The following is an 8,472-nucleotide window of genomic DNA, read 5'->3' as shown; positions in this document are numbered from 1 at the left end:
CTGATGCCCCACCTCCTACTTCTCCATTCCATATTTCATGTTATCACTTCCATCTTGATCCTTCCCTCTGATTTTCTCAGAACTTTCTCATGGACAAATAAACCAGTAACAAAATTAATGAGATTTTTAAAAATCATAATGGATGCATTCAGTGGAGATGCAAAACAAGAATAAGCAGTAATGACTTAAAGTTCATAGCTGGAAAAATTTTTTATTGTTTCAGACTTATTAGGTAAAAAAATCTTTCTATGAAATTTTAGTTCTTCAAAACCGGTTCAGGCGTCAATAAGGGACAACACGCACACAAAACACAAAAACACATGTAAAAATACAATATGAAACTATTCTCTCAAAGTGTCCTGGGTCCAGAAACCAGAAATATCTTCTTCCCCTCCCCCTCCTCTTCCTCCTCCTCCTCCTCCTCCTCCTCCTCCTCTTCCTCCTCCTCCTCCTCCTCCTCCTCCTCCTCCTCCTCCTCCTCCTTCTCCTTCCTCTTCCTCTTCTTTTCTCTTTTTTCTTTTAACAGTCCTGAGGCCTATCTTTTCTTACACTTACCGTGCCGTGAACTCATAGGGACTGGGTTCCCGCAGCTCAGGCTCCTCTCTGTGTATTCTCACAAAGTGCACTTCTCTGGGTGGGGCAGGCTGGCGCTTCAGCTGAACCCAAGTACCTTTCTCTTTGGCTTCCTTCTTGCTCTGATCATTTTCCTTCACATGCTTCAGGAAGGCTCTTTGAGGGCTTAATACGCTCAGTATATACATTAATTCTCTCAGCAAGAATCTTATCCTCAACGTGCTTGGCCGATTACACAAGTGCCAACAGCATGCTGGGTAACACGGTAGACCCTTCCAGTTTTGCCATGGGGACGTCTGGGGGGCTCTCCTTTATGAACACTGCCCATTCCCTTGATGTGCCCAATATCACCATTCTTTTGATTTGCATGTATGTGACCAAAGGAACAACTCCATGTTTTCTAAAGGGCCTAGGGAACATACAGCGGGTGCCTCTCCTCTTTCGCTTTGTGTGGGTCATTTTGGTGAATTACTGGAAGATGGCAGTTCTTGCCAAAAAGAGAAATCAGAAATGTCTTAACTGGATCTTTCTAGCATGAGGTCTCTTATGTGCCTACTGTGAAGCTGTCAGATGGGGCTACAGTCCTTCAAAGGCTCGACTGGGGCAGGAGTATCCATGAGCAAGGAGGTTTACTCACAAGTCGAGCAGCTGATGCTGACTGAGGAGCCCCTCAGTCCCCTCCACACAAACCCTGCTCTGGGCGCATGAGTGTTTTCCTCACATGGTGACTGTCTTTGCACAGAATGAACAATCCAAGAGATCTGGTCTAGATATTGCTTAATATCCATAGCATGAGTAACAGTAAGAAGCTATTCAAATTGCCTAAAATCTTCCTGAACAAATAGTTTCTGCCTTAATTCCACAAGGAGGGAGTCAGGATGTAATGGAAAAGGAGGACACTGTGAGGACATGTTTTATAACAGGGTCTATGCCTCCTAGAGCAATGTCTTCCCATTAGAATATCTTGAACTTGTACCACATTCGTTGGTACCACTTGAAAGAGTTCAATCATGGGAGGGTAAGTAATTGATTCCCATGAGTGAAAACTGGAAAAATAATGTTATGGGCTGAATTTTGCTGCCCTCCTCCAAATTTACGTTGTGGGTCTGAGACCCCGTGTCTCAGAATGCGACTGCATGTGGAGATAAGGCCTCTGAAGAAGCAATGAAAGTAAAATGAAGTCATATGCATGACCGTGATCCAACATGAGGGTGTCCTTACAGGCAGAGATCAGAACGGATAGGGCACGTGAACGGAGAAGAGATCACATGACAGTACGATGAGAAGATGGCCGTCCTCACGGCAGGAGAGAAGCTTCAGAATGAAACCAGCCATGTCACCACCCTGAGTTTGGTCTCCTGCCCTCAAAGCTGTGGAAGAATAAATCTTTATTGTCTAAGCCACCTACTTACTCTGTGGTACTTTATCATAGAAGCCTTAAAAATAATACAAATAGCATTGCAGTAAATCAACTCACAGTAAGAACTGTGGAATCAGGCAAGTAAGTCGAGACGCAAAAAGGTTCAAACAGGTCAGATGTGACATTTTATGGTTTCATTCCATGGCTGTTGCACATAACTGCCTATTTGAGTGTGCTTTTTATGTGTTTATGTATAGCACGGTATATTCCTTTGGTCATGGATTCAACTCTTTTTTTTAAGCTTACTTATTTATTTTGAGAGAAAGCGAGAGAGAGAGAGAGACAGAATCCCAAGCAGGCTCTGTGCTGTCAATGCCGAGCCCAACACGGGGCTCGATCCCAAGAAACCATGAGATTATGACCTGAGCTGAAATCAAGAGTTGGATGCTTAACTGACTGAGCCAACCAGATGGCCCCCTGGGTTCAACTCTTAAAGAAGCAGAGCCAACTAGGACTTACAGCACAGAATCACAGCAAGTGTCAAAGCGACTGGCTCCTTCTTAAACTTCTCCAGATGACAGTCTCTTCATGTTCAGTACAACCCAGAGGCACTAGGGTTTAATAGGAATTAAATGAACCACTGGTTTAATGTGAAAAATACCATATGGCCTGTTTATCACACACACATGCACACACACGCACAGTTATCTACGTAACAGTAAAAGAGTGTCTTCTGCGACTCCCAAGTGAAAAATGTAGTTATTTTCCTACTTTCCATCTCCTCCCGTTCCCCAACTGTGTCACATTATTAGACATCATGAAACTATCTCTCTGATATTCAGGGCTTGCCCCACCATACTTCTGCCCGTCCTGACTGTAATTCGGATAGTGATATTTCCTATTTGTACTCTTCCTCTCCAAACCAAGATCTATGTTCTCTTGCTCCCAAAAGGCACCTTTGTAAAAACTGGGAGGTTTATTAAATTAATGGAGTACAATTTATATTAAATCTCCTAAGGAATATGAATAAATTGCCTCCCACGGAGGGGGCCTTCCCTAGAAAAGTCATTAATTTAAAAGAATTACTTTGAAAGTGGGCATGTTATAAACCAGATAAATTTCATATACTACAATCTCAGAGAAGGTCCCTTGGGTACTCATCAATGCAGGCTACCTAATAATGTGTCTATAGAGTTAAAATTAATGGTGCTTCCCAGGCTTCTTCAGTCGTATTATTGTCAATACAACATTTTGAGACTATTAACTGCGAACATCAATTTATCACCTTGAAGTAAAGTCACTTTTTTTAAAAGTTTATTTTTTACTTATTTTGAGAGAAAGAGAGAGAGAGAGAGAAAGCAGGGGAGGGGCAGAGAGAGAGAGAGAGAGAGAGAGAGAGAGAGAGACAGAATCCCAAGCAGTCTACACACTGTCAGCATGGATCCAGGTGCAGGGCTCGAACTCACAAACCCTGGGATCATGACCTGAGCCGAAGTCAGGAATCAGACACTTAACTGACTGAGCCACCCAAGCACCCCAATCTTGGAGTAAAGTCACTTTTTAAAATCCTTATCAGTGAGAGGTAGCTATAGTCTACGACCTTATAGTTTTTTGTTTAGGTATTCACATTTCTCATGATTTTTTTGAAATTCTGATTTCAATATTTCTCGTATTTAAAAGTCAAGCACCAAGCAGACTTCCAAAGTATTGAAAAATAATTTCAAAAACAAACCCTACCGGCAAAGTCAGTTCAGAAATTCAAAATTAACTGATTTATTTCATACTGAAAAATATGTTATCTGAAATTTAAAAAATACATTAATAATATATACAAAAATCTGCCATCAAAATTCTTAAAAACTGTTGTGATAATAAAGGAAAATGGAATCTATGCTTTTGGAGAAAATGTAATCTTTTCCAATGGGTGAACTCAATGCCCAGCTCTAGACTTGATTTTATAAAATACCAAATGTTTGCAACCTGAAAATATAATCATAAGAAATGTACATAATCTCAACTTTGTATTTTTCCTGACTTGCACATAGATAAGCTTACATTTTGTAGTCAATGGTTCCCATCTACCCCACACCAAGCAAATGGATAACATCTCTATGGTCCAGCCCCTATGGGCACAGGCACAGACGCAGACAAGATGCCAAAGGCATCTCAGGCCTTCACTTGCTCTCAGTCCTTAGGGTTGCAAGCAACATTGCAATTCCATGCATTGAAATTTATCTAATTTAAACATACAAAGGTAATTCAACCCATACATTGTAGGAGTAAGACAGAAACTTTGAGGATTTTATTACTATTTAAATTCAAGTTAGTTAACATACAGTGTAGTCTTGGCTTCAGAAGTAGAACCCAGTGATTTCATCACGACATACAGTACCTAGTGCTCATCCCAACAAGTACCCTCCTTAGTGCCCATGACCCATTCAGCCCATCCCCCACCCACCTGCTTCTATCAACCCTCAGTTTGTTCTCTGTATTTACGGGTCTCTTATGGTTTGCCTCCCTCTCTGCTTTTATCTTATTTTTTCTTCCCTTGCCGTATGTTCATCTGTTGTGTTCTCAAATTCCACATGAGTGAAATCATATGTCTTTCTCTGATTTATGTTGCTTAGTATAATACCCTCCAGTTCCATCCACATTGTTGCAAATGGCAAGATCTCATTCTTTTTGATTGCCAAGTAGTATTCCATTGTGTGTGTGTGTGTGTATGTGTGTGTGTGTGTATATACACACACACACACATACACACCACATCTTCTTTATCCATTCATCTGTTGACGAACATTCGAGCTCTTTTCATAATTTGGATATTGTTGATAATACTGCTATAAACATCAGGGTGCATGTCCCCCTTCGAATCAGCATTTTTGCATCCATTGGATAAATTCCTAGTCGTGCAATTGCTGGGTCATAGGGTAGTTCTATTTTTAATTTTTTGAGAATTTTTTTTAAAGTAAAATACAATAAGCATGTTAAAATAGTATTTGATGAAAATGTGTATTAGTGAAAGTAAAATAAGTTCTCTACTAGGGTGGGTAGGAATAGGGAGAGTGCAATAAAGGGGAAGGACTATCAATTTGTGGGGTGCCTGGGTGGCTCAGTCAGTTGTGTCCGACTTTGGCCCAGGTCATAATCTCATGGCTTGTGGGTTTGAGCCTTGTGTCAGTGTCAGGCTTTGTGCCGACAGCTCAGAGCCTGGAGCCTGCTTTGGATTCTGTGTCTCCCTCTCTCTGCCCCTCCCCTGCTCACGCTCTGTCTCTCTCTGTCTCTCAAAAATAAATACATGTTGAAAAAAATTAATTAAAAACAAAAAACAGGAAGGAATATCAATTTGGACTCAGCTTTGTACTTAAATAGGTAAAATCACTAACTGATTTCTGATAATAGGGATTAAATGGTCATGGTTATATGTCACCTGCGATGGCTTTGTGCCTCTCTGGAGTCATTTCTAAGAAGTACCCATGTGGTTTACATGTGTTACATTGAAGAGAAACAGGTCAAAGATCAATGTTTATTAAGATATCCATTTATTCATCTATCTGCCACGCGTCCCTGAATCCGTCCTTCATCTTTCTACTAGCCTGCCTCCCTTTTCCTGAAATGATTCCAGAGTTGATTAAGATCTGCTTTTTCCTGGAAGAGTAATACTGACACACTCCTTTTTTGTTTTGTGTATTTGCTTATTCGTTTCTTGGACTTTCACTGAATATTTGAATTAGTGGCAGTCTGTGCTAAATGCTGGAGCAGGACTTAACACAGGTCTTCAAGACTCTAAGTCTCATGCTCATGTGAGAGCGTCTATCTGGAAAACAAGGTGGGAAAGAGTTCCACCACTTAACTATGTGACCTAGAACGTTCATGTTCTCATACCAGGGTGAGTCATGGGTGCTCATCTGAGACATGTGTGGTATAGATTAAACAAGATGGTGTGTGCAACCCCCCGGAACAGATGAAAATGTAAAGCCTTTCAGTCTTTACCTATTACATATATTGTATACATATTACATATAAATACACACCACATATTACATATCAAGTTTTGCACATACTTTGATCACCTCCCTTTCACCCTTTCATACTCCATAGTGGAATGAATCCTACTGAAACCACAAAAACAGTGGGAAAAATTTAGTTTCCCGTGAAACATCTCATAGGTATTCTTCACCTGGAAAGTAAGCATTCCCAAAACAAATGAAAGACAAATTTGGCCAGTAGAGTAACAGCTGTTCCCTGTGCTCTGAAGGCCATCACTCCAGAAATTAGTCCCATAATCCACGTGAGATACAAGTGTAGCATGGCCCAGGGCATGGAGGTGGTGATGATCCCAGAATTATTTGGGAGACAGCACGGACAGGATTCCAGGGCTGCTGGGATGCCAGAGGGTAGGAAGATGTCACATCAGGCAGGAGGCCACCCCGAGTGTAACTGAGAGACTAATGCTCAACCGAGTGGAAATTTAAGTAGTGATGCCAAGTACCCCACGCTTCATAAAACACCTCTGATATTACTGGAACATGTGTATTGGTAATATAATAGCTTCTTAAAGTATGAGGAACATTTAAGTAAAACAAAAATAATAGTTATGCTTCAGGCCATTTGGTTGAACATTTGCATTTCCTTCACTAACTTTTCGGATTTGCACAGTAATTTATTTTGTTTTGAGTTTGCAGCAATAGTCTGAGTTAAGATGTTTTATTCAACGTTTGAAAAATTCATTTATTTAATCATTTTAAGGGTAGAGGATTTTAAGAATTTACTGCTCTGATTCACGTAAAAGCAATTTCTCTTCGCTGAGTAGCGTCTCTGCTGCTACCTCATGCTTAATGCCGGCACATTAGTGCACGAGAGAACACTTTTAAATAATGCTCCACATCTGACCTGTGTTTCAGAACATTCACATAGGCACAGGGCAGTGGTAAATCAAAGGTTGCTTGTTCGATGCATTAAGGAAAGCTATAAAAGGGAATGAAATGATGTTTAAAAATAGAACTCTAATAAAAGGCCTGGATAGAATGGAGACAATAATTATATGGTGGCCTCGTGTGTTCAGCCAGGCCAGCTAGTAGAGCCTGCAAGAAGGCTGCCCCCGGGGAGGTGAGGTTGGGGGGTGTATGGGAAAACTCCCTGTTTCTCCTCTGCCCTCACACGATGACGACACTTCACTTCTAACACCAGATGTGTGGTGTCGCGCCTGCCAAGCGGTTCTGTGACACCAGCTGGGCATCCCACAATACGGTTCAGCTCTGACACCATCTACCTGGGATGAGCGCCAGGTTCCACATGTTAAAGGCTCTGTCCGACAGGACTCCCCCATTTCAGGGGGACTCCAAACTCCAGTTGTCACCTGTACTTCTGACGGACCAGCTATAAATTCTGCTTCCCATGACTCCCTCCTTGGGTCCAATAATTTGTGAGAATGCCTCACAGAACTCAGAGAAGCACTTGCTTACATTTACCAGCCTATTATAAACAATATACTAAAGGATACAGATGATTGGCCAGACGAAAGACACATATGGAAGCGTCCTGAGCTCAGGAGCCTCTAGTCCCCATTGGGCTGGGCAGCCCCACCCTCCCGGCATGTGGGTGTGTTCACCAACCCAGAAGCTCTTCCATATTTTTGGAATAGGGAAGCCTCCATGTATGCATGATGGATCATTGACTCGAGGTCCAGCCCTCTCTCCTCTCTGGAGGATGGGTGGTGGGGCTGAAACCTCCAAGCTTCTAGTCATGGCTTGGCCTTTCTGGTGATCAGTCCCTGTGCAGAAGCCCACCCAAAGACTCCTCATTAGAACAAAAGATGTTCCCATCACTCAGAAAGCACCGAGTGGTTTAGGAAACACCCCAATCACTTAGGAAATTACAAACATCTTATAAGCTGTGTGCTAGGAACCGGGATAGAGATATATATTTTTTTCTATTATTTCATGAGGGGGCAGCGGTAATTATAGCAGTAACTTTCACAAGTAAGAAAGTCATTAAACAACATTATTGCAAATTATAAAAGTGGGGGTGGGGGAAGAGTCAATACAGTAGAAGAATGAAATTATTGGCTCATCACTTATTCCAGTGTGCCCAGAGAGACACTTGGTTGGCCCTACTGAAAATGTGGTTCATTTCCCGGTTGTCCTGTCCTTACACATATATACATCTCCTCACACTAGTTTCCCTTGGAAGTCCCCTGTGAGCCCGACATGAGGTGAAAAGCTCGTGCCTGACCTCACAGCACCACGCAAAACACACCCTTTTTGCTGTGGATCCATAAACATACTGCTTCCTTGATATTGCAATCACTGATTTATCTCTCATTTACACCATAATAAATGACCTTAAGGTGCAAGGTGTTTTGTGTGTGTCTTTTTTGTTTTGTTTTGTTTTTTACTGCTACATCTCCAGTACCTGACATTCAGGGATCATTCAACATGTAGTTTTAATCTGAAGTGAAGACAGATTTCTACCATCTCCGTATTTCCACGCTTTCTCACTGGCAGTCTAAATTCCTACTTCCTCATTCCAGATCCCAT

The 8,472-nt window shown here is 41.7% G+C and overlaps 1 pseudogene; it reads right to left on the bottom strand.

Annotated features, from left to right (window-relative positions):
- Nucleotides 1-551: 551 nt before the first annotated feature.
- LOC128779085 (60S ribosomal protein L21-like) lies at nucleotides 552-1,295 on the bottom strand (annotated as a pseudogene).
- Between the last annotated feature and the right edge of the window lie 7,177 nt (nucleotides 1,296-8,472).

Source organism: Panthera pardus, unplaced genomic scaffold (genome assembly GCF_024362965.1).
Source record: "Panthera pardus isolate Hobbes unplaced genomic scaffold, ASM2436296v1 HiC_scaffold_22, whole genome shotgun sequence".
In the NCBI taxonomy this organism is placed as follows: Eukaryota; Metazoa; Chordata; class Mammalia; order Carnivora; family Felidae; genus Panthera; species Panthera pardus.
This window is presented reverse-complemented; position numbering and strand designations above follow the sequence as displayed.